This window comes from Cavia porcellus, unplaced genomic scaffold (genome assembly GCF_034190915.1).
Source record: "Cavia porcellus strain 051 isolate PalLab524CR breed Dunkin Hartley unplaced genomic scaffold, mCavPor4.1 scaffold_9, whole genome shotgun sequence".
NCBI classification, from domain to species: domain Eukaryota; kingdom Metazoa; phylum Chordata; class Mammalia; order Rodentia; family Caviidae; genus Cavia; species Cavia porcellus.
The window spans coordinates 91,296,042-91,322,971 of record NW_026947492.1 but is presented as its reverse complement, the minus strand read 5'-3'; the positions used below and the strand labels follow the sequence as shown (position 1 = coordinate 91,322,971).

At 47.4% G+C, this 26,930-nt stretch overlaps 1 protein-coding gene and 1 long non-coding RNA gene across 2 annotated transcripts in view; one reads left to right on the top strand and one right to left on the bottom strand.

Annotated features, from left to right (window-relative positions):
* Nav2 (neuron navigator 2) overlaps positions 1-26,930 on the top strand; it is a 669,303-nt gene that overhangs the window by 192,971 nt on the left and 449,402 nt on the right. The window lies entirely within an intron of this gene.
* Positions 926-4,331, bottom strand: LOC134477737 (uncharacterized). The gene is made up of 3 exons (XR_010049934.1): positions 4,216-4,331; positions 2,915-3,099; positions 926-1,062 (listed from the first exon to the last, which is right to left on the bottom strand). It is a non-coding gene; the product is annotated as an uncharacterized LOC134477737 (long non-coding RNA).

Genomic DNA, 26,930 nt, shown 5'->3' with positions numbered 1-26,930 from the left:
TTTACAGGGGCTAGGTAAGAGCAGGATTTGTAGTACATTTTGGGCTCCAAATTGTGGCTCTCGCACCCCATGATGAGCTAGCTGCCCTGGGCCCCAGAAGGGGAAGCCATGTCCCGAGGGTTCCGCTGCCACCCGGGGAACATTGAGCAGCTGCCCTGCACCTCTCCACCACCCTGTGAACCTTGGATTGGAGGAACCCAGGTGCCCAGCCCAGCTCCCTGCACCATGGGACAGGCAGCCAGTGCAGGAGGCACCTGGGACCTGCTGATTCCAGGGGAACCCAGGCAGATGTCAGGACTAAGGAGCAGGGTGCAGCCTCAGACCTGGGCCCACCCAGAGCAAGTCCAAGAGACACAGGCACAAAGTAAACTAGAATCACACACCTGAGATTTCTGAAATGATAGCAACCAACTGAAGTGAAGAGACAAGTTAGTGCTTATGTTGTTGAATTAAATTTGATTGTCTGTATCTCACCCAGAACAAGTCCAGGAGACACAGGCATGGAGGAAATTAGAAGCCACACACCTGAAATATGAGAGATGGTGGCAACTGAAGTAAAGAAACAACTTAGTGCTTGTGCTGTTTGATTGACTTTGCGTGCCTGTGTCTGGTGGCCTGAGCATCTATTTAAAGGCTAGCAATGTGCATTACAGTAAAATGGCTTGTTTCTGAATTATTATTTTCATTGTTTTGTTTCCTTTTAAGAAAATAGTGGTTCTGCTATTAGTAGTGACATGGTCAGGGAACCTTAACCAGGTTCTCTGAGCCTTCACAAGTTGTCTTTATAATGGGAGAGATAAGCTGGTCCTCAGCCACTGACACCTTTAAACACCTGGCTGGACTGAGTCTTCCTCAGTATTAACAACTGTAGATAAATGGCATGGTAGGACACAGTGTTTAGTTTATAGAAATGTCTCAAGTGCTATTCAAATTTTGGTTTTATTATTTTAAGAAGCATAAGCTAGCAAGGCATGGCGGTGTACATCTGCAGTCCAAGTGCTCCTGGAGGCTGAGGCAGGAGGAACACGAATTCAAGCCCAGCCCGAGCAACTTAGCAAGACCCTGTGTCAAAAGAAAGCAGAAGGCTCAGCGTGAAGACCCTGGGTTTACATCCCAGTACTGCAATAATCAGCTCGGTGCGGCCAGCTGGCCAGCTGTCTGGGTGTTGAGGGCCTGTGAAAACTGAACTGTCCTTAGAGACAGCCCCAGAGGACCTGGGCACCCATCTGTTATTTAGGGGAAACCAGGAAAAGTGTCTGGACTCATGTTGGCAGGGCCCCACCTTGGCATAACTTGCATGAAGTCAGGAGACCTAAGGCTTCCAGAAAAATCTTTTGGTCACCAAGTACAATGGTTTGAGTTTCTTTCCCTCTGTCTCAGTCTCCACTATTGAGTGCCTGCTGTTCCCAGGAATGGAGAACTTACCCAGCCATCAGCACTCTGCTCCATTTAGATAGATGAGTCCCTGAGATTTGGGGGTTTCTTTTTTTGTTTGTTTGTTTCCTGAGATTTGGGGGTTTCTTTTGTTTTGTTTTCTTTTTGTCTTTTTGGGACAGGGTTTCACTATGTGGTTCAGGCTGGCCTTAAACTCATAGTGATCCTCCTGCCTCAGCCTCCCAAGTACTGGATTATAGGTGTGTGCCATGGCACCCAGTGATGTCCCCAAGATTTCCATCTCCATGAACCCAAATCCCATCATCTGTGGCTGTGTAAAGCAATTCCTGATAGTTCTGTTTCTTACACTTGTGGACACTACATTCTCTGTCCCAATTGCTGTTCTAACCCTGTCAGTGCTCAGAGAGGATGTGGACCATGCCTAAGATCTCACTGCCCTAACCCTCCCTGAGTCCATTTGGGCCTTGAGCCCTGGCTTACAACTCACAGCCTGGGCTGCCAGCTCTGGGGAGGGTAGAGCGGGTGTGAGTGGAGGTCTTCAATGTGTCCAGCTGTGGCCTTTACTTCCCCTGTGTTCCCACACCTCCAGCCATTTCCCTGATGAGCCTAATATTGTACCCATTATACAGACACCCACGCAGAGGTTCACTAATAAAAACTTACAAAACCCACCACAACTGACAGACATGGAGCTCCACCTTTGCCAAGGTTTTCTATATACTTGCATTTATCCTCATGACATCCAAATATGGGAAATTCAGCAGCTCCTTGTGGGGAAGAATTATAACAGCAACTATGTTATTAAACCCTTTGGGCTCAAATCCCCAATTAGATGGTGGGGAATCTTAGGGGCCTCTCTATAAGGTTTTAGGACATTTCGGGGGTGGTGCCTCAATGTATTTTAAGGTAGAACATGATCTTTACAAAGCCTGTTTTCTTTGAGGCGTGATCTGAGGTCTGCATTAATTTCTTTATCCTAGCTCAGTTTTTGTTGTTGTTATTGTTTGTTTGTTTCTTATTTCCAATATCAGGTTTCAGTAGTCCTGGAACTTGGATGGGCCTTGGCCACTAAATCAGCAGCCAGGCAGCGTTCTGAGAGATTTCAGCAGAAACGGGCCTTCTAACCCACAGGCCTGCCAGAGCTGGCTGATTTAGTTACTTGGAGAATCCAGGAAGCAAGGGCTCAGCAAAGCAAAGCCTAATGCCTCATTTGCAAAGAGGGCAATGGAAAGGAGGGATCCAGCCACCCCCAGAGCCGCATTTCTGGAGTGAGAGCTCAGTCTGTGAATCTCCTTGTCTAGTCTTCTGCTTCACTCACCCCCAGAAATACACAGCTGCTTCCTAATCAAGCTCGGACTCAGCCCAGCATACACATCGGTGTATATGGTATGGCCAGTGGGGTGTCCTGGGGTCCCTGTCCAGCCACTTGACTGTTCCCCCAATACCTGACCACCCACGGAATCTCACAGCTCCCCTCGGCTCCTGAGCTGTCAGACTTCGCAATCCCAGTCCGCCTCACCTGCCTTGACGAGGTGTCAGAGCATTAACAGCTGAGCCTGATCCAGACCCAGCAGAAAACAGGAACGGAGACATCGCACAGCTGCAAGAGCGCTCGGGAGGCCAAGGAAGTACGAAAGCTGGAGCGTGGTGGCACGGAGTGTGCAGACCTCCGAGAGGACTGGAGATTGCCTCATTTCTGTTAACCTAGATGAAACAGAACAGCTGCCTTTGCCAGGCCCAGCAGTGAGGGCTGGGTCCCCGCAGCCTCCCTCTTTTCCCTGGCTCCCCCAGCGCTTCAGCGCAGTCAGTAGATTTGAGGGGTAAGTGGGGGGCTGAGGGTGGAATTCAGTCACAGCCTCCTCTGACACATGGGGATTTCACAGGTCACAGTCAGACCCTGCCTGGAATAGCTGTTAGAGCCCAACACTGTGGCTGGTACTGGAGCCCACGGCCCAGGATCCAGTCAGGTACGGTAGCACCTGATAGCCGGGCGACATTGGACTTCATCAATGTACTTGTTAAAATGCACATCACTGGGCTTTTCCCAGGTCCACAGATTCTGGGGTCTGCATCTTCACACACCCCCCCAGCTGATTCATGTGTCCCATGAAGTCTGGGAACCCAGGAAAATGGAGCACAGGCCCCAGGGACATTCACCCAGATCCAGATCTGGCCCTGCTTGCGTTCCCCATCTGTATTGAGGGAGAACCTCAATACTCCCACCTCATGGGTCACTGAGTGATAAAGGAAGTGCAGGAGGTAAAACGCTTGATGTGAGCCTTAGCACCTTTCAAATATATTAAGCAAATACAACAGTAAAGCAAATCAGCAAATAGATCTTAGCTGTTACAGTGACAGCAGTCTTAAGAGTCCCTGTTTGCAGTTGTCCACATGGAGGCTGCCTGTCATCAGGACTCCAGGGAACCCCATAACCAGCACCCCCAACACTCCCACCTCTCCTGAACAGAGGCCTTTGAGAAGCCAAGCCCACCCATTCTGTGGGCGGGGTCTATGGGTACAGGGACCTTGTCTACCGGCAGGGGGCAGCATCAACACACATTTCTGAGCGCAGCCTGCTGCTCCCCTCCCGCAGGGTCTGGGGGATTGGATTGAGTTCGGCTCTGCGCTTGTCCTGGCGCCTTCCCAGCAGTGGAGAGGAAATCTGGAACGCTCCCCACACCTCTGGGTGCTCAAAAGCGAGCACTGAGCTGGCCCCGTGCTGGATTCTCCCTGAGGCCTCAGAGGCACCTCTGAGCTGCTGACTTGGTATCACCTCCCAGCTGGCCTGGCAGGCCCTGGGCACAGTGCTGGCCACAGTACCTTTCTGAGGAGCTCTTGGCAGAGCCCTGGCATAAGCCCTCGAGTTCTTTTTTCCACTCGAAGAAGCAGAACTGGGTTAGGATCTCACTGTACTTTGTGAAGTTTCTTCCCTGAAGAGTGTGGGGCGGGTAACAGGAAGTGGGAACATGGGGTGCGGGGCAGGCCTGCCTTCTAATCCCCAGCCAAGGTTCCCTTCTGTCATTGCCCAGGAATCAAGGAAGGCACTTCCGTGGCTGAAGCGCCTACTCAGCGCCCCTCTGTACCTCACACCTGGTGCCCAGGGGCGTCTCACAGAGGAGGAGCCCAAGGCTGGGGGAAGGAGCAGGTGACTCACAGTGAGGGAGCAACAGGATAATAGCAGTGACCTCGGCCTGGACTCAGGGTGTTGCCAGGCTCCATGGAGATCTCCTCCTCCATGTTTAATCCTACAGCAACCAAATCTTCAAGCCCCAGTGTCTGACCTGAAATTCCTGGCTTTCTTCCTGCCCCTAGAAATATGTTCTGCCATTGCTCCAGTCTTTCAAGGTATTAAATTGCCCCTTTGTTCCTCTCAGAAGTCCCCTCTTCCAGGACATCATAAAATGGAAAGATGCCCCCAGCCCCTAGCTAGGCAGAGCTGATATAGTCAAAGTGACCATACTTCCAAAACTGATGCACAGATTTAGTGCAATCCCACTCAAAATACCAACAGCATTCCTCACCGAACTAGAGAGAACAACCCTGAAATGTACATGGAACCAGAAGAAATGCAGAATAGCAAAAGCAATCCTAGGTAATGGGGCAAAGCGGGAGGCATCACAATTCCAAACTTTATGTTACACTACAAAGCTATAGTGATAAAAACAGCATAGTACTGGGAAAAAATTAGACATATGGATGAATGGAGCAGAATAGAGAGTGCAAAAACAAATCCAGGCACATTCAGCTACTTGACCTTTGACATAGGGGCTGGAAAATTTGTGCCAGAGAATAAATGACCTCTTTAACTAATGGTGTTTGAGAAAACTGGCTGGATATATGTAGGAAAGTCAGTCTAGACCTGTGCCTCTTACCATGTGCTAAACTAAAATCAAAATGGATCAAAGACACAAATGTTAAAAGAGAAATGCTAAATCTTAAGGAGATAAAACAGGTAAAACCCTTAAAGACATAGATGCAGTATAAGCAAGGACTTTCTGAACAGAATCCCAGTTGCACAAGAAGTAATACCAAGAATCAATAAATGGGATCATATTCAATTGAAAAAGCTGCCACTCAGCAAAAGAAATAGTCAATATAGTCAAAAGAAACCTGCAGCAAGGGAAAATAATTTGCCAGCTATTCCGCAGACAGAGGATTAATATCTAGAATACATTAAAAACTAAAAAAAGCCCCCCCAAATAAAAGACCCAATCAAAAAACTGATAAATGAACAGACACTTCCTAGAAGAAGTACAGAAGCCAATGCATACATGAAAAAATGTTCAACACCTCTGGCCATTAGAGCAATGCAAGTTAAACCAACCCTAAGATTCTATCTTACTCCAGGAAAACGTGGCAATCATCAAGATATCAAATACTCACGAGTATTTGTGAGGCTGCTGGGAAAACGGGTCCCGTCCACATTGTTGGTGGGAATGTAAACGAATACAATCACTGTGGAAATCAATGTGAAGGTTCCTCAAAACACTAAAACTAAAAATTCCGTTCAACCTAGCTGTGACTCTTCCAGGTATCTTCCCCAAAGAGTTAAAGTCATTGTACCATGGTGATACATGAGTACCCATGTTGATAGAAGCAAAGTTCACAATGACTAAATCTTGGAAGTGACCCTCAACAGATGAATGGATAAAGAAAATGTGATATTTACGCACAAGGGAGTACTACTCTGCCATAAGAAAGGATGCACCTGAGTCATTTGTAAGAAAATGGATGCACTTGAGATCATAATGTTAAGTGAAATAAATCAGACACACAAGCTTAAATATCACATGACGTGGCCTCTATGATAAACCCAAATTATAAAGAATGAAATCAAAGGTAACAATAGGAACTAAGGTGCTAGATCTTTTATAAATGGTAAGGGCACTAAGGTGGATGGAGGAAGAAGAAAGGGAGAAGAAAAAGATAAAAAATAATTAAGATACGTCAGGTGCATGTACCAGCAAGAGGAATGTAATCATTATGTCCTGTAAACATGTATAAATAAAAACAAAAATCCCTCCTTCCCTCCTAATCCAGCAACACATTAGCAAATACAACCACGATGGCTTGGTCACATCCCAGTTGTAGACTCACCTGTTGTTCCCAGTCCTGAAAGCCCAATTCCCTGCCAAGCGCTGCTCCTCGTGGCCCCCAGGATCCTACCATGGGGAAAAACTGTGCTGGTCGGAAGCAGCTCACTCCTCGCCCAGCCCTTTGTTGGTGAGTGCAATAGGCCTGATGAGATTCACTGTCCTACAGAGAGCTGTCTGCACTCTGTTTTGGAGACCGCATAGGTCACATGGTGTACAAATATGCATGACTTTGTGTGACTGGCTGTGCAATGGAAGTGGTCCCTGGATGAGGCTTTGGGGTGGGCTGCAGGATGCCAGGCTGCGTCCTCACCATAGGTGGACCCTGGGCTTCAGTGTCATATCCCTGGTCCGTAGAGATCTCTGTGAGTCAAAAGGAAGCCATGACTGACTCCAACCTTCAGCCTCAAGCTAAACTGTGAACTTGAGAAGTTCCAGGAGCACCATTTGGCTCCACGACTGAGCTCTTTCCTGTCACTGTTAACAGCCTCTGTGACACAGAGAGCTCGGGCAGCTTGTGATACAAGGCCTTGCCTGGGTTCTGCTTGTGAAGTTGGACATTTCAGAAGTGCTGGGTCTGTAGCAGGTACGGGAGGGAGAGAGGAAGAACAAGAAGAGAATCCACTCTCATGAACCACACAGTCATCACCCTGGACACACTCCATAGGCTCTGTCAAACATACAGGGAAACTGAGGCCAGGAGAAGGTAGATAACGGCCCCAGGAGCAATGAAAGGATGTGTGGGGTGACACAGCTAGCCTTGCCTCAAGTTCATGTTTTTCATACCATCTGCGCACTCCACTGTTTCATGGAAAGGAATCTGCACTTCCTGCTGCCACTTCTTTCTCAGATAACAAGGACACCTTCCTGGTAAGAAAAACCTCTGTCAGACCAGAGACTGGATGACAGAGAGCTGTTCCTGTACTATTTATCCCTGCAAAGTAAATATTTCTGTCCCCATCACAGGCCAGATTTTCCCTGCCGAAAGCTTCTGAGACACTTCCTTTCCTCTTCTCTTCAGCCGTTGTCTGAGTGTAACTGGTTCTTTTCACTTCTGACTGGGAATTTTTGCAGCCAAAAGAAGGGAGGTTAGCAAGTGACCTGCCCAAGGGAAGAGGTAGAGGACAGAACTGTGGGGTGATGCGTAGATGGGGGTCTGAGCTGGTGATCATGGGGCTTTGCAAACTTCACTGTGGACACACTCATATGGTGCCCTGAAGCCGACCTGCAGATTTACTCCTGTGACTTTCTCCCAGCCCTTCCTTCTCTCCCTATTGGTGATGCTTGCAGGGCTACCTTCCCCAAGGTCCTGAAGCGCATCAGTTCTGGGCTCCCTGCTTCCTGCTTTTCTGCTCTGCAGCCCAAAGACCTTCTGTGGGAGGAAATACTTGTGAACTATGCATCTGACAAGAGGTTAATATCTAGAATATAAAAGAAACTCAAGAAGCTCAACAGCAAGGAACAACTGCTTAACAATGAGAGAATGATCTAATAGGCTTTTCTCAGGAGGATATGTAAATAGCCAACAGAAATGTGAAAAAATGCTTAACATCACTAAACATCAGGGAAATGCAAATAGAAACCACAGTAAGATATCATCTCACCCCAGTTAGAAGGGCTATTATCAAAAAGACAAAATGAAACTAATGCTGGCACAGATGCAGACTTGTACATCCTTGGTGGAAAACATAGAAAACAGTATGAAGGTTCCTCAAAAAACTAGAAATAGATGTACCGTATGATCCAGCTATCCCACTACTTGTTATGTATTTTAAAAATGGAAATCAGTATATTGAGGAGACACCTGCTTTCAAATGTTTACAGCAGCACTGTTCACAGTATCCAGGGTGTAGAATCCATCTAGCTATCCACTGAGAGATGAATGGATAGAGTGTGGTGTATATATAAACAAAGAAGTATTATCCTACCATAACAAAGAATGAAATTCTGACATTTGCAGAAAACTGGATGGAACTGGAGCACATTATGTTAAGAGAAATAACTTAGAAAAGAAAGGCAAATACCACATGATCTCACTTAGATACAGAAGCTAGAAAGTTACCTCAATGAGGTAGAAAGTAGAATAGTGGTCACCAGAGCATGGGAAGGGGATGAGGAGAGAGGGATGGGGGGCATGATTAATGAGTATAGAGGTGCAGTCAGATAGGGGGAGTAGCTTCTAATGTCCTGTAGCACTGCATGGCAATCCAGTTGATAACAATTTACTGAGTATTTCTAAACAGAGAAGAGATTTTTAACATTCCCAACACAAAGTAATGCCATATGTCTAATAACATAGATTGTTAATTACCCCTACTTGATCATTATATTCATGTACTGAAATGTCACACTGTAACCCACAAATGTATACAATTATGGTGTAATAAATAATAATAAAAATAATTTTTTTAAAAACAGGTCTATCCTCAATATTTAGGAAAGGGATGGTGGTAACCATGTTATATGCTTCAGAGTCTGTCATTAGGATCAGATGTAAAACATGGGATGCAAAACACTTGTGATAAAAACCAGAAGTCAATATTCATGATTTGGGGCTTGGGAATGGATTATTAGACGTTACAGCAAAAGTACAAACAAAAACAAAAATTATAAAATAATTTAAAATTTTGAGTATCAGAAGACAGCCTACCAAGTGGAGAAACTATTTGCAAATCTTATATGGGTAAGGATCCAGTATTCAGACTATTTAAAAAATTTCAACAGAATACATAAAGAGCTTAGCAACAAAAAACTCAAAATAAGCCTCAAGTACATGTTGGGGTTTGTGTGTCTCTGAAGACATACCAATGGCAAAGAAGTACATGAAAATATGTAACATCATCAGTCATTAGAGAAAAGCAAATCAAAATCACATAAAAAACACCCACTAGGATAGTTATCATTTTTAAAAACTTGAAAATAACAGGTTGTGTTAGGGGCCAGGGATTTAGCTCAGTGGCATAAGCATTTGTCTGGAAAGCGCAAGGTTATGAGTTTGATCCCCAATATCCCCCCCCCCAAAAAAAAGAAAGAAAGAAAAAATAGCAAGCGTTGGTGAGGATGTGGATAAATTGGAACTTTTACAAAATGCTGGTTGTCCAATGGTGCAGTTACTGTGGAAAGCAGTTTGACAATACATCAAAAAGTTGAAACAGAATTATTATATTATCCAGAGATCTCGCTGGATTAACTCCTATTTGCAAACCCAAAAAGATGGAAAGCAAGTGTTTGAAAAACATTGAGCATGAATGTTTGTAGCGGTGCTATTCACAATAGTCCCAAGATGGAAACAACCCATGGCCGTCATGGAAGGATGGATAAATAACGCGTGTTATAGCCACGTATCGAAATATCACCTACCCTTAAAAAGATGTGAAGGACTGATAAATGCTACAGCATGGTGGACATTATGCTAAGTGAAAGAGGCCAGTCATAAAGATGACACAGTGTGTTATCCTGTGATCCATACACTTTTCTACCAAGGACAGGCAAATCCATGAGGGACAAAAGATTAGTGGCTTCTGGGCACAAAGAGTGGGACATGACTCCTTAATGGGTTCAGGAATTCCTTTGTGGGCTATAAAATGTTCTGAAGTTCAGGGGTACAGCTTAGTGGGAGGGCACTTTTCTAATATGTATAAGGTCTTGAGTTTTACCCCCAGTGTGGGGAAAAAGGTTGGAACCACATAAATGTAATAGTCATATAACATTGTGAATATACTAAATATCAGTTGTACATTTTTAAATGTTTGATTTTATGTTATGTGAATTTAACACTTTTTGTAATTTTAATTTTGAGTCGGGGTCTTGCTAAATTGCCCAGGCAAAGCTCAAATTTGTAAACCTCATGCCTCAGCCTCCTATTATGGGTGTACACTACCACAGCTGGCTTATTTTAACTTTGAATCTCTCTCCCTCCCTCTCTCTCTCTGTCTCTCTCTCTGTCTCTCTCTCTGTCTCTCTGTCTCTCTCTGTCTCTGTCTCTCTCTCTCTCTGTCTCTGTCTCTCTCTCTGTCTCTCTCTCTCTCTCTCTCTCTCTCTCTCTCTCTCTCTCTCTCTCTGTCTCCATAGAAGACAGCCAATACACGGTGCTTTTGAAATCCTTTGTTATGGTATGTGCCTTTTCTGCCGGAAATCAACTATTCCCAAAGGCTGAATAAGATCTCTTAGAGGTTATGAAGCAGCAGGTACGGAGTTGGAAAGAGTAAGGAGAGGAGAGAAGGAGCGGGTTTGGGCTTTTCCTGATTGTATCACTTTAGGGGCACCTTGCGGGTGGGCAGCTGGGCAGGTAGAGCTGTCTGCCCCCATCTCGGGTGAGGTCACAGTTCCATGGCCGTGAGCTTAGGTGCCATAATCCACACATCCCAACACCTCGCAGCACAGCTGGCTCACCAGATGTGTGCCCTGTGGCTCAGGTCACAGTCCAGGTTCGGTGCCTCGGACTCCAACACCATGGGCTGGAAGAGACCAGAAGCCTTCCATCCCTTCCCTCCTTGCCGGGGGCAAAAGGCACCCCTGTTTGCGGTGAGCCTTGCTCAGTCACCCTCTTCTGCAATGGACATTGAGAGTTTTGCCTTTCCTTTGCTGTAGTCCATCTGCAATATAGCTTTACTTGGAGATTCTGTATCTTCAACAAAAAAACTTAAATCAGGAGGTGAAACTGGAAGTTCTCAAGTGTTTGCTTGGGTGTAAGCAGCATGGCTGATGGGAAAGAGCAATAAAGCTGGGTAGCTCTTCTTGCATGTGACAACCCTCAGGGTTTCAGTAAGTATTGAGGCAATAAAGTCATGGTGGTCAGTGTTCAGACCCTGGAACTAGGCCGCGGACTCTGTACTTGCCTTCATGAGCTCTGTGACTTTGGCTCCCAGGCTTAGTCTCTATGCCTCAGTTTCTTCATCTGTAAAATGGAATTAGTAATGGTGTCCAAAAAGCTTCTACAATTGCACTCGGGCCATTTCCAGGGCTTCATAAATGACAGTGGCTGTAATTCTCCCTGCTGGCACTCCTGAGTATAGTAACTTGGAGAAACCAGTTAATGTGCTGAAACTTGTCAAGAACAGCTTCCCAGAAACACCAGACCTCGAGACCAGCAGGGGCCAACATCATGCCTTTTAGAAAATGAGCCACAGAATTTTTATAAAATCTAATTCTCTGGTGGACTTTTTCCTCTGGTGGAGGCTCCCCTCAGCACCAACGGACATCTGCGTGGCTGCTGTCATCTCTTCCCCACTTCCTTGCTCCGAGGCCACCTTCTCAGTCTGTCCCTTGGCACCGCATCCAAAGCTTCGCCCTCTCCCACCACTACATCCGTGTGTCCCTTCTCAGCGGCACTTCTTCCTCAGCACCTCCCCCCTGGAAGTCCACGTTGTGTATTTATATGTATTGTGCTGACTGTCCACGCCCTGGCCCCTACTAGGTCTTTGAGGTCAGGAATTTTGACCATTTAGTTCATTATCTTTCTACAAGTTCAGGACACCACCAGGGTCGTAATATGGGCTTCTTAAGTGTAGAAGGATGAGTATTTAAATTTTTAAAATTTTCTATGTAAAAGGTACATTTCCATTAACCCCCCCCCCACTTTCATTCAAATGCACTAATCCCATTGTATTTGCCACTTTCTGAAGCAGTTCTAAAGTCTTCTTTCATGGGTGTCTTTATCAGGCATGATAAAAAATAAGCATGGTGAATGCTGCTAAGTGCCATCCAACACAGAGGTGGCTCATGAAAATGTGACAGTGTCCTCATCCACCTTATGGACCAGATGTGACACCATGTGACATCTGGTTCTCCCCCAAAATCAAAATGACTAAAAAAGATAAATGTTTTTAATCGGTTCGTGACATGAAGGCAGTCGTGACAGCACAACTGAAGACACTCACAAAAGAAGACTTCCAGAACTGCTTCAGAAAGTGGCAAGAAAGACGGACTGTGTTAAAAGCAAGGGAAGGGTATTTTGAAGGGGATACTGGCAACGTATCTTCTGCTATAACAAAAATGTTTAAAAATTTAACTCATTTAAATTTCCCCATTATGCCTTGTATGGTACTAAAGTGATATGTGTGCAGGAGGAGGTTTTGCTGATCCATTTTTAGGATTCACCCCACACAGATGAGAAAGGAACTGTAACCAGGCTGTCCCTCTGTGCCAACCCTGGGGAGTGCTTTCATTTCATATCACCCTCATAGCAGCCTTCCTGGTGAGAAAGCTAGGGCTCAGGGAGACTTAGAGTAACATCTGGTCACCACCTTATAGGAGCAGACCCCATAGACTGAAAACAACAGCTTTTCCCTGCCCCGCACCCAGCCTGCAGGGAGGCCTTCCCTGGAGGTTCTGAGCTGGCTGCTTTTCAGGAGTGGGGCCCTATCGCCTTCCTGGATGGGGGGCAGCTCAGGGTACAAGCTTGAGCCAGGTAGCCCAAGCTGCTTTCTGAAACCAAGGGTGGCTGCTCATTAACCAGCCCAGAGCAGCGGGTAGAGGCGCTGGAATTATCCGAAAGGTCTCCAAAAGCCATGGCCTGGGACAGGTCTCCCGACTTGGCTTCTCTGGAGGAGTAGGGAGCAACCACCTTGAAATGTGGAAGATGTTGTAGGTCAAAAGAGGACAGGCAAGACCAGACTGAGGCAGGCTGCCCTGCTGACCTTGGCTTTGCCACTAGCTAGGTAAAAACGAGCAAATCTGTGAGCATTCTTGAAGCCTCTGCTTGAGAAATGCCAGCCGCGAGCATGCCTACCCCCTAAATTCCTTGGAAAAATATATGCAACATAGCTAGCCCAGGTGAGAAAATAATTGTTAGCTATTTTATGCTTATTATTAGTCATTGTTAAGAGTATAGTCATTCTTCTCAAATGTGCAGGGGAAGTTTCAGTCACTGCAGATTAGGGTCACAAGAGGAGCACAATAAAGATGAATTCTCTTCTCCTTCCCTTTGCTCATTTCTAAGTCCTCTGTTGTCCTCCAGGACCACACTCTGGGCTCTGTCATGGAAGTTTTGTGTAGCTTATGCCATCTTGTCAGGCACTGGTGCTGGGACAGGGAAGTCATTTTAGAGAGAGCAGTGTACTTTAAGTCCAAAACATTTTCTTACTCTCTTTTAAATCTTTTGTATTGAGTACTCACTGCGGTCTGGCACTGTGCATATAGCAACATGAGATTCCTGCAGACGTGGACCTAAAATCTAGTTAGAGTTAGGTGGGGAGAAAATATTATGCTATGCAAGAAGCTAAAATAAGCATTTTAAAGTGTAGGAGACAATGATATAATAGAAAATGATGTGAATCCCGGAGGAGACAAATGATGTCCCAGATCTTGCAGCTAGCGTACAGCATAGCAAGATCTCAAATCCAGCCGTGTGCACAGGGTTGTTTTGCGGGGTGCATTTCCCTCCCTCCACCCTCTCCCAGGGTCATACCACTTAGAAGATAAAGGTTCAGATGCGTTTAGTGTCTAACTGGGGATGATTCCAGGGTCCTTGCATCAGGGAGGTTCTCAGGTAAACTCCAGGCCAGGGCACAGATTCTTATCTGTAGGGTAGGGACAGCTTCCTTTTACTCAGGTTTTGTTTGTTTGTTTCCCTATTACAAAAATAATGCAAGCTAGGTGTGGTGACACCCTTCTGTAATCCCAGCACTCTGGAGGCTGAGGTAGGAAGATCCTTGCAAATTCAAGACCAGGCTATAAAGTGAGTTCAAGACCAACCTGAACTGCATAGTGAGACCCTGTTTCAAAAAGACAATAATAATACCAAAATAATAATGCATACTAATTGTAGAAATTTTGGTGGGAGGTAGTGGTAATAACACAAATCACCCAAAAATAACCATGCTTAACATTTTGGTGTATGGAGGTAGTTACATGCCGTATTAGTTAGGAATCGTTGCAATGATATAATTGCTGCCTGTTCATTTATAAAAATGCATGGATATATTTAACTTACACAAATTAGCTTGCTGTAAAGACTTGCCCTCTCTAGTGCCCAGAAATCTCTAAGGCTGCTTCTTCCAAGGGACAGCTCATGAATCCCTCCTCCTGAGCTTACTCTGCCATGGTCTGCTAGTTGTGTGTCTTCCCACCAGCCATTTGGGCTTCAGATGGGCAGACTACCTTTCCCACCATTCCCCCTACTAAGTCCCTGGGGCTTACGAGGTGCACAGAACTGCATGGCACATGCACCCTTATCTGGCTGTTTTCGGGTGCTGGGTATATATTTTAAGGATGGAGCAGAGGGCTCTGCTGCCTTCACTAAGCAATGCGAGTGTCCTGGGGTAGGATTTTGTATTGGGGAATTTCAGGGTGCCCAGAATACTGTTTGGCACACAATTTTTAGCCATGTCTGCCCAGTAATGCTACTTTGGTAAGTAGGGTGTGTGCACTACCACGCCACCCTCTGACATCAGTCCGCCAGCATCCTTATTTATCACATGGGGAAACTGAGGCTCAAGGGGAATAGTCCAAAGTCACTGTGTGGGGGTGTGGCAAAGCCAGAACAACTGCAGCCTTGAGCTTCAAAAATTCTTTACAGGAGATGAAGAGGACTGAGACAGGGTCTCACCCAATCCAGGTAGGCCTCAAACCCACTGTGTAGCCGGGGCTGGCCTCAAGCTTGCAATGCTCTCCTGTCTCGGCCCCTTGAGTGCTGGGCTGAGAGATATGTACCACTCTGCCTGGCTAAAAGCTGGCCTCTGCCCTGCATTCTGCTTGCTGCCTCCAGGGCGCTGCTCCTGAGGTACCCGTGCCACATGAAGAACTCATGGCTGGCCTCCTCCGTGTCACAAGGCCGAGGCCAACTGTGGAGAGGGGAGACTGCCATTGGGCCCATCCTGGCCTCTGGCCCCGCCTGGCTTTCTAGACTGAAACCCTCTGGCCCTATCTCCTGGGTCCCTCACTACCTATCTTTTTCACAGCTCAATTTCCCCTCTTGTCAACAAAGCTCTCAACAAAATGTTTTCCATCATTGCTGGCTATTTTTACTCCCTTTATCAGAGTTATTTCCTTTGGTAAATAGCTTCCTGGCATGGGGTGGCAGCCTCACTCGGGTGCCAGTAGGCACAGTGTGGGCAGAGGGTGTGGGCGAGGGTGGGCGCAGTGGTGGGGAGGATCTGGCCTCCAGCCGCTTTCTGCCCGATGACAGCCGCGCTGCAAGGTGCTCATTCATTCGGATTCTTTAAGAAGCCGGGGCATGTAGAGGCCTCGGAAGCAGACAATTAGCGACAGGCGCCCAAAATAGACTCGAAATCAGCAGCATTTTGTTTTGCTCAAGGCTTTTCATGCCTGCAAGGGGAGGAAAGAAAGGAGCCAGAGCGTTTTCTGCATCCAAACACACATCTATTTTACAATAAGACAAACGACTAAGATTCCTGCTATGAAACCCAGCAGCGTCCCCTCCCCGCCAACCGCCCCTTCTCCCGGAGACCTCGCCAGCATTTCCTTTTGTGGCGAATCGCAGATCCAGCACCACCGCGAGCACCTCTGCCTCCTCCAGCGCGGCACACTGCGGTCCATAAATTAACGCTGTGTGCGCTGCTGTAGCTGCTGTGCGCATGGCTTTCCAGAGAGGGCGGGAGCCAGCCCTGCTGGAGAGACTCAGCCGTGGTGGTTTGTTAGTGGGAGCCTCTTAGTCCCTGGCAGAGGTTAAGCCAGGCCACACGGAGCGCCAGCGCTGCCCTCTGAGTGCTGCTGCCTATCAATGTCACCAAGTCTCCAAAAGGGTCATCAGCAGCCCAAGGAATGAATAGAGGAGGTGAGTCCAAAGGAGGGAGCCAAGGCTGGGCTCCTGTGGTGGCTTGGTCCAAGTGCCCATCCACTGTCCCTTAGGCCAGTTCTACCTGGTCCACAGCGTCAGAGCCTCGTGGCACCTCACTTTGTAGCACTTACACCACAAAAGGTAGACTTAGGAGCAGAATCCTCCGGCAGTTAGCTTAGGGGCCTGCATCTAGACCAGAGGCACTGACATGCGTATTGTCCATGGCCCCTTTGATGTCATGATGGTGGAGCTGTGTGATTGTCATGCAGAACCTGGGTGGCCCCAGAGCTGCACAAGTCCACACTCTGGCTCCTTCAGAGAAAGTTTGCTAAGCTCTGGTCTCCATGGCTGAGACCACCAGAGCAGAAACTGTGTCCCTCTGTGAGACTGCTGGGCTTGTAAGTGGCCCAGACACCCCTCACAATGGAATGTGTACAGGTAGAGTTGGGATCTGGCAAAAAAAAAAAAAGCAATTCCTCCCAACAATAAAAGTGATACCTGTGCAGCTGGGCAACCTCGGTGTCCAGCACGTTTCCGAATAAGATGCCGTATCACTGCCTCGTGGTGTGGCCTTTGGGACATTTTTAACCTCTCTGAGGCTCATTTGTTCTTAGTTATCAAATGAGTACAGCAATATTTACTTTGCAGGGCTGCTAGGAGGAGTCATTTAATAATTTAAGTAAACACCATAGCCAGCAAATACCAGAGATTCTGCCTGGCTCCTCACATGGGTCCCCATCCGAAATGGCAAGCCCTTTCGGTCCTTTATCTGTCTGTGTTTCCCAGCACAGCTCGAGTGCCTGTACAGAGAAGGGATGAGGGCCTTGGGATCCTGGGTGGTATTGACCAAATGTGGAGGTTGAAGTATTTTAGAATCTGCAGACCTGTGTTTAGATCTCTGTCCTGCTGCTCACTGAGCCAAGTCGTCTTAAGCCTCTCCATTCCTTGCCATTCCTGCCTTCTTCATCTGACGAGAAGACAAAAGCTTCCCTGGAGAACAGTAATAATTATAAAATGCAATCAAATATGAACAGGACCCGGAAGTCGATAATAGTGAACAGTTAGCATTTAATGAGTGTTAGCTGTTACAACCTCCCACAGGACTGTTTTTAGTAGATCCTAGCTCTCTCAGAGTCCTCATGGGCTTTGGGTGTCTCTGGCCCTTCATGGACCCCAGTTGGGGATTAGAAGATCTCAGAAGGCCTCTGTTCTGTCTCACTGAAATGACAAGTGCTGTAAAAAACAAAGGCCCAGCCCAGCAAACCAGCCCGACTACACTCCTGGCACAAGGAGCAAACAGTGTCTTTGAAAATGTGCCTTTTCCTGGATAAAACCTCTAATTGGACAATTGTAGGTCTTCTGGTTTTATGCAGACTTTATGACTTTGAAAGCTCTTAAACTGGGGAATTTATGAATGGGATTTATTTATTTCCGAGGCACTCTGATTCATGCTGCTGACCCAGCTGGGAAGCTGGGCTTCCATTACTTGTGTTTCTCTCTGCTAGGTGGTTGTCGCTCTGCCCGTGCCCTCCAAGAGCCACAACCACTTGGTACCAAAAGTCAGACACAGGGCTTCAAGCTGCTTCAAAGATCATCCCACATCCACATTGATTTCCTGGAAAAAGAACATGGTGCTTGGGAATTTCTCAGTGAAGTATTATTACTTTCTGTCAAGCTTCATCAGAGCTTTGTAGTCTGCCTCATGGAAACTTCTTACAGCCTGAGCTGAAGGTGGCTGACTTTGAGGAGTGGCTGACTCCTGGCTGATGAATATTTATTTCCTTTGAGCATCCAAAACCAAGAACTCTTTTTGAGGGCCACAGCGGAACTATGATGATGTAAGACCACCTTCACAAGGATAATTTGTCCATGAAGAAAAGGGGTGCTTCCATGACAGAAAGATCCTGAAATGCGTCAAGCTTCTAACACAGTAGACAGTCACGCGTCATTCATGTAATAGTCCAAGGCTGACGCTTCTAGTTAATGGATGGCTTTCCTGCACCCAATTATTCAGCAAGCCAGGCTCAGTCTATCTTATGGTTTCACTGTACACAGGAAGGGAGAACATGATTTTGTAAGACAGTTAGCTAACAAAGGGAAATGTACCCAAACTGAGGTTTATGAAGGACTAAAGGTAATATGTGGAAAGAGAATCATTGGATCTAGCACTAGGTTGACCATGGGGATCATTTCTATCTTTGTGAATCCCCAGATATCAGTGATGTTAAGCACATAGTAGGTGCTCAGTAAATGCTTGTGCAGGGGTTGACCATCCTCCAGTTCCCTGATCTGAGCCTCCTGATAAAAAAGGCACCTTCTTGCTCCACTGTTTCAGGCCATCTCCTGTTGATTCCAAAATGCGAGACCAATCAACTGTCTCCTCCTCCAAACTCTAAGTACCTTTAGCTCTATATCCAATTTATAATTTGCTTTCATTAAAGAACAATTTAACATTACATACATTTGAGGATCTGCAGACCACTCTGATATGTGAGATTTGTTCTCAAGAGTCCACAAGATTTCTGACTAGACGTTCCCTCAGGCACGGAGCTCCACAGCTACAGAAAAGACCCAGCTCAGAAGCCAGCCTAGCTAAGCATGCTTGAAGTTGGAGGAAAGCATGCTGTGACTGATTAGCAATGTCTGTCATAGGCAAGGGTCAGGACAATAATAAGCAAAGTCCTGTGAGACTTGCTGGATCTTATCAAAACTAAGATCTTCATATACTTTACATAGGGGTAGGGCCCAAAGAAAAGCAGTAGTCAACTGCCACCTGAGATTTGCACTGGAGGGCCTCCGGAGGTCAGTGAAGCAGAATAAAAAATCCCAAAACAAGAACAAAAAACAATGGTAGGCTGTTTACTAGAACATTTTCTTAGAAACAGAGAATTTAAGAGAGCAGAGCCCTGAAAACTGCTCAACAGTGATTGCAGCTATCTTTTAGAAGAAGCAGAGGCAGAGCCTGCACATGATGTGAACTAAGGACACGCTAGCTTCCTGCTGGGCTGGTCAGTCTCATTTGCGCCCTGGTTCCTCCCCAAGTAACGTGCCAGCAACAAGCACACAAATTGGGTGCTGTCCCGGGCCTGTAGGATGCCTCCCTTGGAGAATTGGGCATTCAGGGCACTGGGATTTGCCACCACCTGTGCCTCTCTGTGCTGGCTGCTGGGGTCCAGAGACACACAAGGCATGGCCCTGGCACGGCTGTGACCACAGGGTGGAAGGCCTATCACTCCTGTGTTCTAACATAACACTGACTATACAATGCTTTGTCAGTTCAACAGCAGCATCAAGGAGCAAGAAACACTGCTGAAGAGCCCACCCATGAGGGTTCTAATCAGGGACATGAAGTAACCGCCCAGGTCATGGGTATGGTGCTGGGTGAGCTGTGCTGTGCTGTGGACAGGAGACATTGGAGGAGGAGGCCCATAGGCAGGCCAGCGAGGCAGGATGAGCATTCCCAGCAGAGGGAATTAGCAAGGCAAAGGGACCGAGCAAGCACATGTGTGCAATAATGAGAGTGGACAGGTGAAGTCAGGCAGGCCCACAGCTGTCCAGTGCTCGACATCCAGAGCCAGGGTGGGAATAAGTCGCCAGGCCAAGAGAGAGGCCCATGTGGCCAGAGCAAGAGTCTCGAGCAGATCTGCCCTTGCGGCTCTGTCTCTCTCATCTCTCTCTCTCAGCAAGGGAGCACAGATGCTCCTCCAGCGAGCTCTATTTAAAGCTGCTGTGAGTCTATTCTAGAAGGTGCATAGGGGAGGAGGAGGGAGGGAAGAAAAGGGAATGTCAGGAGACACATGGAGCGGGGAACGGGAGGCTGCACCAGTGTGGCTCTGCCCTGAGCCCTCTGTGGAGCCTGGGCGAGTCCTGGCCTTTCTCTCTGGACTTCAGCTTTCTCGGCCCTGTGTGGTAGGAAGTTGTACAGGCTCAAAAGCCTACTGGCTAAGTTCAAAGCCAGGCTCCATAATTCACAATCCGTATGCATTACTCAAATCACTCCACCCTTAAGCCTGGTTTTTCTTGTATAAATTAGGATGAGCATGGTAGCTGCATTTTCCAGTTGCTTCCAGGGTTTGATGATCTCGTGCATGTAAAGCAGGTGCATACTAAACTACTAAAAAGGCACGGGGGTTTAGCTTAGCAGCACAAGCACCTGTGTGGCACACTCAAGGTCCTGAGTTTGATCCCCAGTACCAAAAATAAAATAAAATAAAATAAAATACCAAAAAAGGATGTATTTTTAGTAAAAGCTACTAAAAGTAAGCTACTTTGAAAAAAAAAATCATTGGTCAGTGATGAAAATGTAAACAGTTGAACTTTCCCCCACTGTTCATGTAACTTCTCTGTGTAAAGTTAGGTCACACGGGCCCCTCTGGTGAAGCAACTGGATACCTTGGCCCTTGTCTCTGAGAGTCCCCTTCCCCGGTGCTGCCCTGAGCCCCCCACCCCCACCCATGTGAGTATCTATAAGAACCTGAGGCTGCAGAGAAACCAGGTGGCAGGCAGGGGTCCATGAGGATGTCTGTGCTTCTCGTCAGTTCATCCTCTGAATCCGGTTTACCTCCCAGAGTCTGCATATACACCTGGAAAAACCGTCTTTATCCGTGAAAAATCTGTTTCCCAACGGCATCAGCTGAGCCAGGCCCAGGGTCATGGCATTGCAAAAGCCACCCGAAGTGGACCCCGGCAGGTGAGGAAGTCATTCCAGCAGCAATACTGAGGGCGCAGCTTTTCAAGTCTTTATCTTTATCCACACGTTTGCGGTGCATAGTGATTGCACTCTCTGCAGGGAGTTGGTCCGCTACATCATACATCTTAATTCTCTTTTCATCCCTTTCTCTTCCCTCCCTCTCTTGGTCCCCCTCCTATTCATCAGAGATTGAATGCCCTCTTTCCTATTATGTGCTTTTCATTTTGCTCCTGTGTTTACATTTTGGGTTTCTCATGGAAGAGAAACCCTGTGATAGGGAAGCTTGTGGATTTATTTTACTTAGTATTGTGATCTCGGAGTGCAACCATTATGCTACAAACAGCAGGAATATACGTTATTATCTCAGGAATTTTACGTGATGAGATTCACCCTTCTGCCTATCAGAGCATTTTAGCTGCTCCAAACTGAGTCATATTTACCACGCTGAGCACTGAGTACCGCAGAAGCCGGACCATCTGGGCAGTTTCTTTGATGGGTTCCATGCATCACCATCTGAGAACAGAAATGCTGGTGACATCCATCCAAGTTGTCCCCCGTCCCCACTTCCTGGAGCGTTTGGGATTCTGTTTCTTCCAGTCATTCACTAAAGGAAAGCACATGGCTATTCTGGCTAAGGAGTAAAACTTCATGCTTGTCTGACAGTGAAGTTGTGTTATGCCTAGTTTCACTTATAACCTTTTAAAATCTCACAGGCCTCCCTGTCACCTGTGTGACACATTTGCTGTGACCAAGCAGATCCTGCTGGGTTGCCAATGTAGGTGCTGGAGGCTCCAGTGGGTAAAAGTTGGGAGATGAAGCCTCGCGCGGCCCCTTCTGCTGTGCTAGCAGAAGACCAGAGGCCAGGGGAATTGTTGACCCAGGGTTCTGGAGTCAGAGAAGTCACAGGGCCTGCTGCTGGCTCTGACAGGGACTCCTGCGCTGTATCATCCATGGCAGGAAGTGAAAGGGTGAAAGACGTCACCAGCGGGCCAGATTGGCCGCTGTAACCAAGCCAGCCTCTCAACAGCTAGTGCGCTCCCAGGGTGAGGTTAGGCCATCAACACTGGCACTGAAGCGTAAGTTTTGGAAATCTCAGGGAGGGCAAAGATGTTTTTTAATCTTCCTTATCTCCGTACTTGAATGTATGAGTTCAATTCCTAGGCATTTCTGACTATGCAAATATAGATAATTTACCTGGTAGGGCCAAGCCTCAGAATTCCTGCCTTTAAAGTACAGATAAAAGCCTCTTTTCTAACAAGTTTATCATGCCATTCTAAAAGATGACTTGTATGAAGAAAATTTAAATCAAAATAGTAACAATGGGCACTAGCATTGACAAAGTGCTCATCAGGTCAAGGCAATGCATTCTTTCCAAGAAGCTCTTGTGGGACACTGAGGACTGGGGTGGGGCTCCGTGGTAGAGTGTTTGCCCAGAGTACAAGGCCTCAAGTACACTCTCCAACTTCTGCAAAAAAGAAACAAACATTTCTTTTGAAACTTTTGAGATCATTGTACGGGACATTGCAAAGGCACACAGCAAGATCCCATGTAAGTTTCACCTGGTTTCCCCAGCAGTGACAGCTCACATAATCCTGTCAGTATCCAAAGCAGGAAAGCAGCAGCCACAATGGCTAAGTAGCGTTCTGCACCATCGGCCACCTGTCAGGGTTTGTGCGACCCCTGCCACAACCAAGATGCAAAATGGTCCTGGCCCTCCCAAGTCCCCCAGGCTAGCCCCTCTGGTCACTCCCAGCCTCTTCCTCTCCTCCACTCCTCACTCCCAGCAACAGTTAGGTGCTTTATCTGCACACTTTTGTTGTTTCCATAGGCTCTCTAACAAGAATGACTCAGAACTTGACCTTCAAACTCAGTGCCCTAGAAAAACCCACTCCAGTCAGGTGTAGATGGTCTTTGTGGGGTTACTGTTGAGCACAGAGCCATGGACATAGTCATTCTTTTACCTTCTCCTGGCATTTTTGAGACCTCTCACCTTAGCAAATCTGTGCATGCTCCAATCCCTTACCTACTATCACAGAGTGGCTAAAAGTCACCTGTATGCATCCTTCTAGATGTATTCTATATAAGCAGAATTAAAAAAAATATTTTCAATACCAGCCAGATTGAATCTTTGGATATAGACCCTCTGGGTATGTTGTAGAGTCATCTCTGCCATTCATACACTGTGTCCAAACCATTGAAAGACATCTGGGTTCTTTCTAGGTCTTGGCTGTTACATAGAAAGTGACCATAAACATTTGTATGTAAAATTTTATGTGACTATGTCTTCATTTCTGGGGGAAAAATGTCCCGAAAAGCCACTGTTGGGTTATATGATAACTCTAGTTTTAGTTTTTTAAGAGTCAAACCATCTTCCAGAATGGCTGGACCATTTTACACGTCCACCAGCAGTGCGTGAGTCACTCAGTTTCTCCACGTCTTTGCCAGTATCTGGTGTTGCCACCAGTTTTCATTTTAGCTGTTCTAATAGGTGCATGCAGCACTTCATGGCAGACTTGCTTTGTGTTTCCCCCATGGTTGTGATGTTGAATATGTCTCTACGTATCATTTTCTGGTCTTCTACTTGGAACAATTATGCATGTTTTTCAGTGTGGTGTTGAGGGTTCTCTATAGATGCTAGATATGAGTCCTTTGCCAGCTCTGAGATTTGTCTAATTCACTTTTCTAATCCTTAGACCCATGAAGAAAACATTTAGGGCTATCTGAAATTAATGGATGAGGAAGCTGAGGCAAGGAGAGACTTGCACTGTGGTGATGCACAGCAGATGTTCAGGAGAGAGTCAAAATCAGTTTTACACAGCCTGAGCTCAGACCAAGGGCACACAGGACTCAGGGAACCACAGGGAAATGCTGGAGGTGCTGGCAGTGAGGACAGGGTGGCAGCAGCCGAGGCCACGAGTACATAGAAGGACTTGATTCCGATGGCACTCTGCTGTCCTGGGAAGTACAGTGCCAGGAGTAGAAAAGCCAGGTGCCGGCCCCAGTGTGGTAAGGGACAGCTGGGAAACCAGTGCTTTACATTCCTGGACTTGCCTTCTTCTCATCTGTGAAATGAGAATAACAACTATCACTAACAGGCATAACTTTATGGTAAAGTTTCCGTGGAAAGGAGAGCTCTCCTAACTCATGTGATCTCTCCATTCCGGCTGCATCGCCTTCCAAAGGTGCCTCAGTTTCCCTTCTGGGAAGCGGGGCCCAGCCATCTCTCTGACAGGCTTGGAGCAAGACTAATTGAGACGATGCACCTCCAGTGCTTGCACAGCCCGTCTTAAGATGAGCACAATTAACAGTGATTAACATTTACTGAGCTCCTCCTTGGTGCCAAAGTCTGCTTGTCTCAGTTAAATTCACCCAAAAGATGAGACACCAAGCCAAGGATATGGGGGCTAGATGTTTATTTGGGGGAGTTTCCTGGGAGGCAACAGGAGACAGAGAGAACACAGTTCCAACGCTGAGCAGTGGGTGAGGGGCGGCAGTGTCCAAGGCCATTCCCCACTCTTCGCAGGCGAAGGGTCACCTGGGGGCAGTCATTGCTCCACGGGTTTGCCTTGCCCTGAGCTCAGCTGGCACCTTCCCATGTCCAGGGAGCATCCTCAGGGGAGACTTGGTAAGGCCTTGGCAGGAACCTGGGCTATATGCAGGGCTGCCTGAGATTGAAGTATCCACCATCATGCTGCTTTAAGCATCTTACATCATTAACTCTTACTCTGTACAACCCAGTATGAGACAGATACAACTATTATACCCAGTTTCCAGATGAGACGATTGAGACACTGGGAATTCTTTTGTGTTTTTCACCACTTGACCAAGTTTCCATAACTAGTCTAGTCTCCAAATCTACATTTTTTTGTTTGGTTTTTGAGACAGGATCTCACAGTGGCATTGAACCTACTATGTAGCCCAGTCTGGCCTCAAACTCAAAGCAATGCTCCTGCCTCAGCCTCCTGAGTGCTGGGATTGTAGGTATGTGGCATCACGCCTCACTAAACCTGCATTTTTAACCTGTGGCTTTCAAGAATTATTGTTACCATAGCCCTCCATAAAACAGCAATAACAAGGCAGCAACAGCAAAAAAACAACAAACAACAAGCCACATTGGCTGTCCCAATCCAGCTCTCAAATGCCTGTGCACATGCCTTGAAGAAGTAAAACCATACTCATACATTAAGAAACTTTCATAAAACAGTGTTCCTCCTTGCTGTGACTATGCCCCCTGAAATTGCCTCTTTTTGGAAACTATGTTACTTTTTACAGTGGTATTAGTCACCCACTCAACTGTTTTCATAACCTAGACATGGGCCGCAAGCCACAATGCGGGCAGAGGTGGGCCGCCAGCGTCCTCTTGGTAGGACAGTGCTGATGATGGTGACAGTGTCATGGGCCAGCACTGGGGTTGGTACCCGGCAGGTGCCTGGAGAAGGCCGAGCTCCTTGTTTGTCCTTCCTGGTGCCCCGGCGTCCTGAGAATCTGCCCCTTGGGCTCCCACACTGACCCTGCAGTGCCTCACAGGAGCTTCCCACTCTGACCCTGGTCTTCCCATGGCACTTCCGCCTGCCTGCTCCCCCCCCCGGACCGGCACCATCTTGGGCTGTGTCTTTCAAATGACCTGCTCCTCCTTGCGAGGCGAGGCTGTGCCCTGTCCTCCCATGCTGGCTCTTCCTCCCCCGGGTCTTTCTGTGTGAGGATTGTTCCTCTAATCAGGATGGAGACGCAGCTCATTACAAGCTGGTGAGGCAACGGCGCTGTGCTCCAGGCCGAGACAGGCTGTCTGGGAGCCTGGCCAGCCTCCCACTGCCCCGGACACCAGGGCGGCGGCCTCCAAGTGCAGCCAGCCTGCCGGGTTTTTTTGCCCCTTCCCAAGGGACACGGGCAGACAGACACTGTTTGCTGAGATTTCTATGGCTTTCCCTATGGCAAAAACTCACTCATGCCCAGATAGTGGGGCTCAGCAACCCTCAGGGCTACCTCTCAGAGAGCAGCACCTGCACAGCACAGAGAACCACAGCCAGCACTCGTGGTGCTGCCCAGCGCTCACACAATGTGCTCTGTGGTCTTTGCCATATACCCAGGAGGCAAGTCTCAGTGGCTCCATGCCACAGATGCAGAAACTGAGGCTCAGAGTCATTCAGTAAAGTGACGAGCTACCAGGCAGCTAGAAAGTGGGCACAGCCAGTCTGGCCCACTGATGCCACCGTCCACCTCACACATTCTGAGCCTAGCGTCCCACCTCTGCAAATCAGTTCCTTTCCTTGCTGAGGCTGTTAGGGAGTGTGAATGAAATCATGTGTATGAGTGCATCTCCCAGGGCACCTGACACCTAAGAGGTGAGCAGTAAATCCATTTAGAAAGGAGTCCCATCGGTTCTTTTCCCACGGACTTGATGGTGTCCACGGCCATTTACTACCGTATGACTTCAACATCTGGAAATGAGTGACCGCCGATCTGGAAGCTTTCGCTGCCCAGCATCTCTTAGAGAAAGCTGCTTCTCTCCAGCGCAGACCCCTTAGCCCTGATGCGGGGAGTAGTCGTATGGCGGCTGCAGATCTTGGTGTGGAAACCCTCATTAGCTGCAGTTTAATTACTGCCTGCAGTATAGGTCTTTAATAACAGTAAGTCCAATTAGTTTCTTGTTACTTCAGAAATAATTACTGATAGTGGCCCTTTGTCTGTGTGCTAATTCCTGCTGCATTCCCAAGCTGCAGAAATCTACAGGCACTGGCATTTTTTAGCTGAGGGAGCTGGGGTCCCGGGGAGTCTGAGGGGTATTTGCAGAGAGCTGTGGGTTTTACTGGGGTGCATGTGTTGGCCTGAGGTGAGTGGGGGTGGGGAGGGAGTGCTGACAACAGCCATTCACACCCCTGAGGACACTTCTGCAAGAAAAGCTGAGGCCTCTTTTGGAGCTGGAGATGCAGACAGATCACAGGGTTGCTGGCTTTAAGCTGTGATCACGCCAGACTCCAGTCACTGACCAAGGTAGAGACAGATGCCACCACCC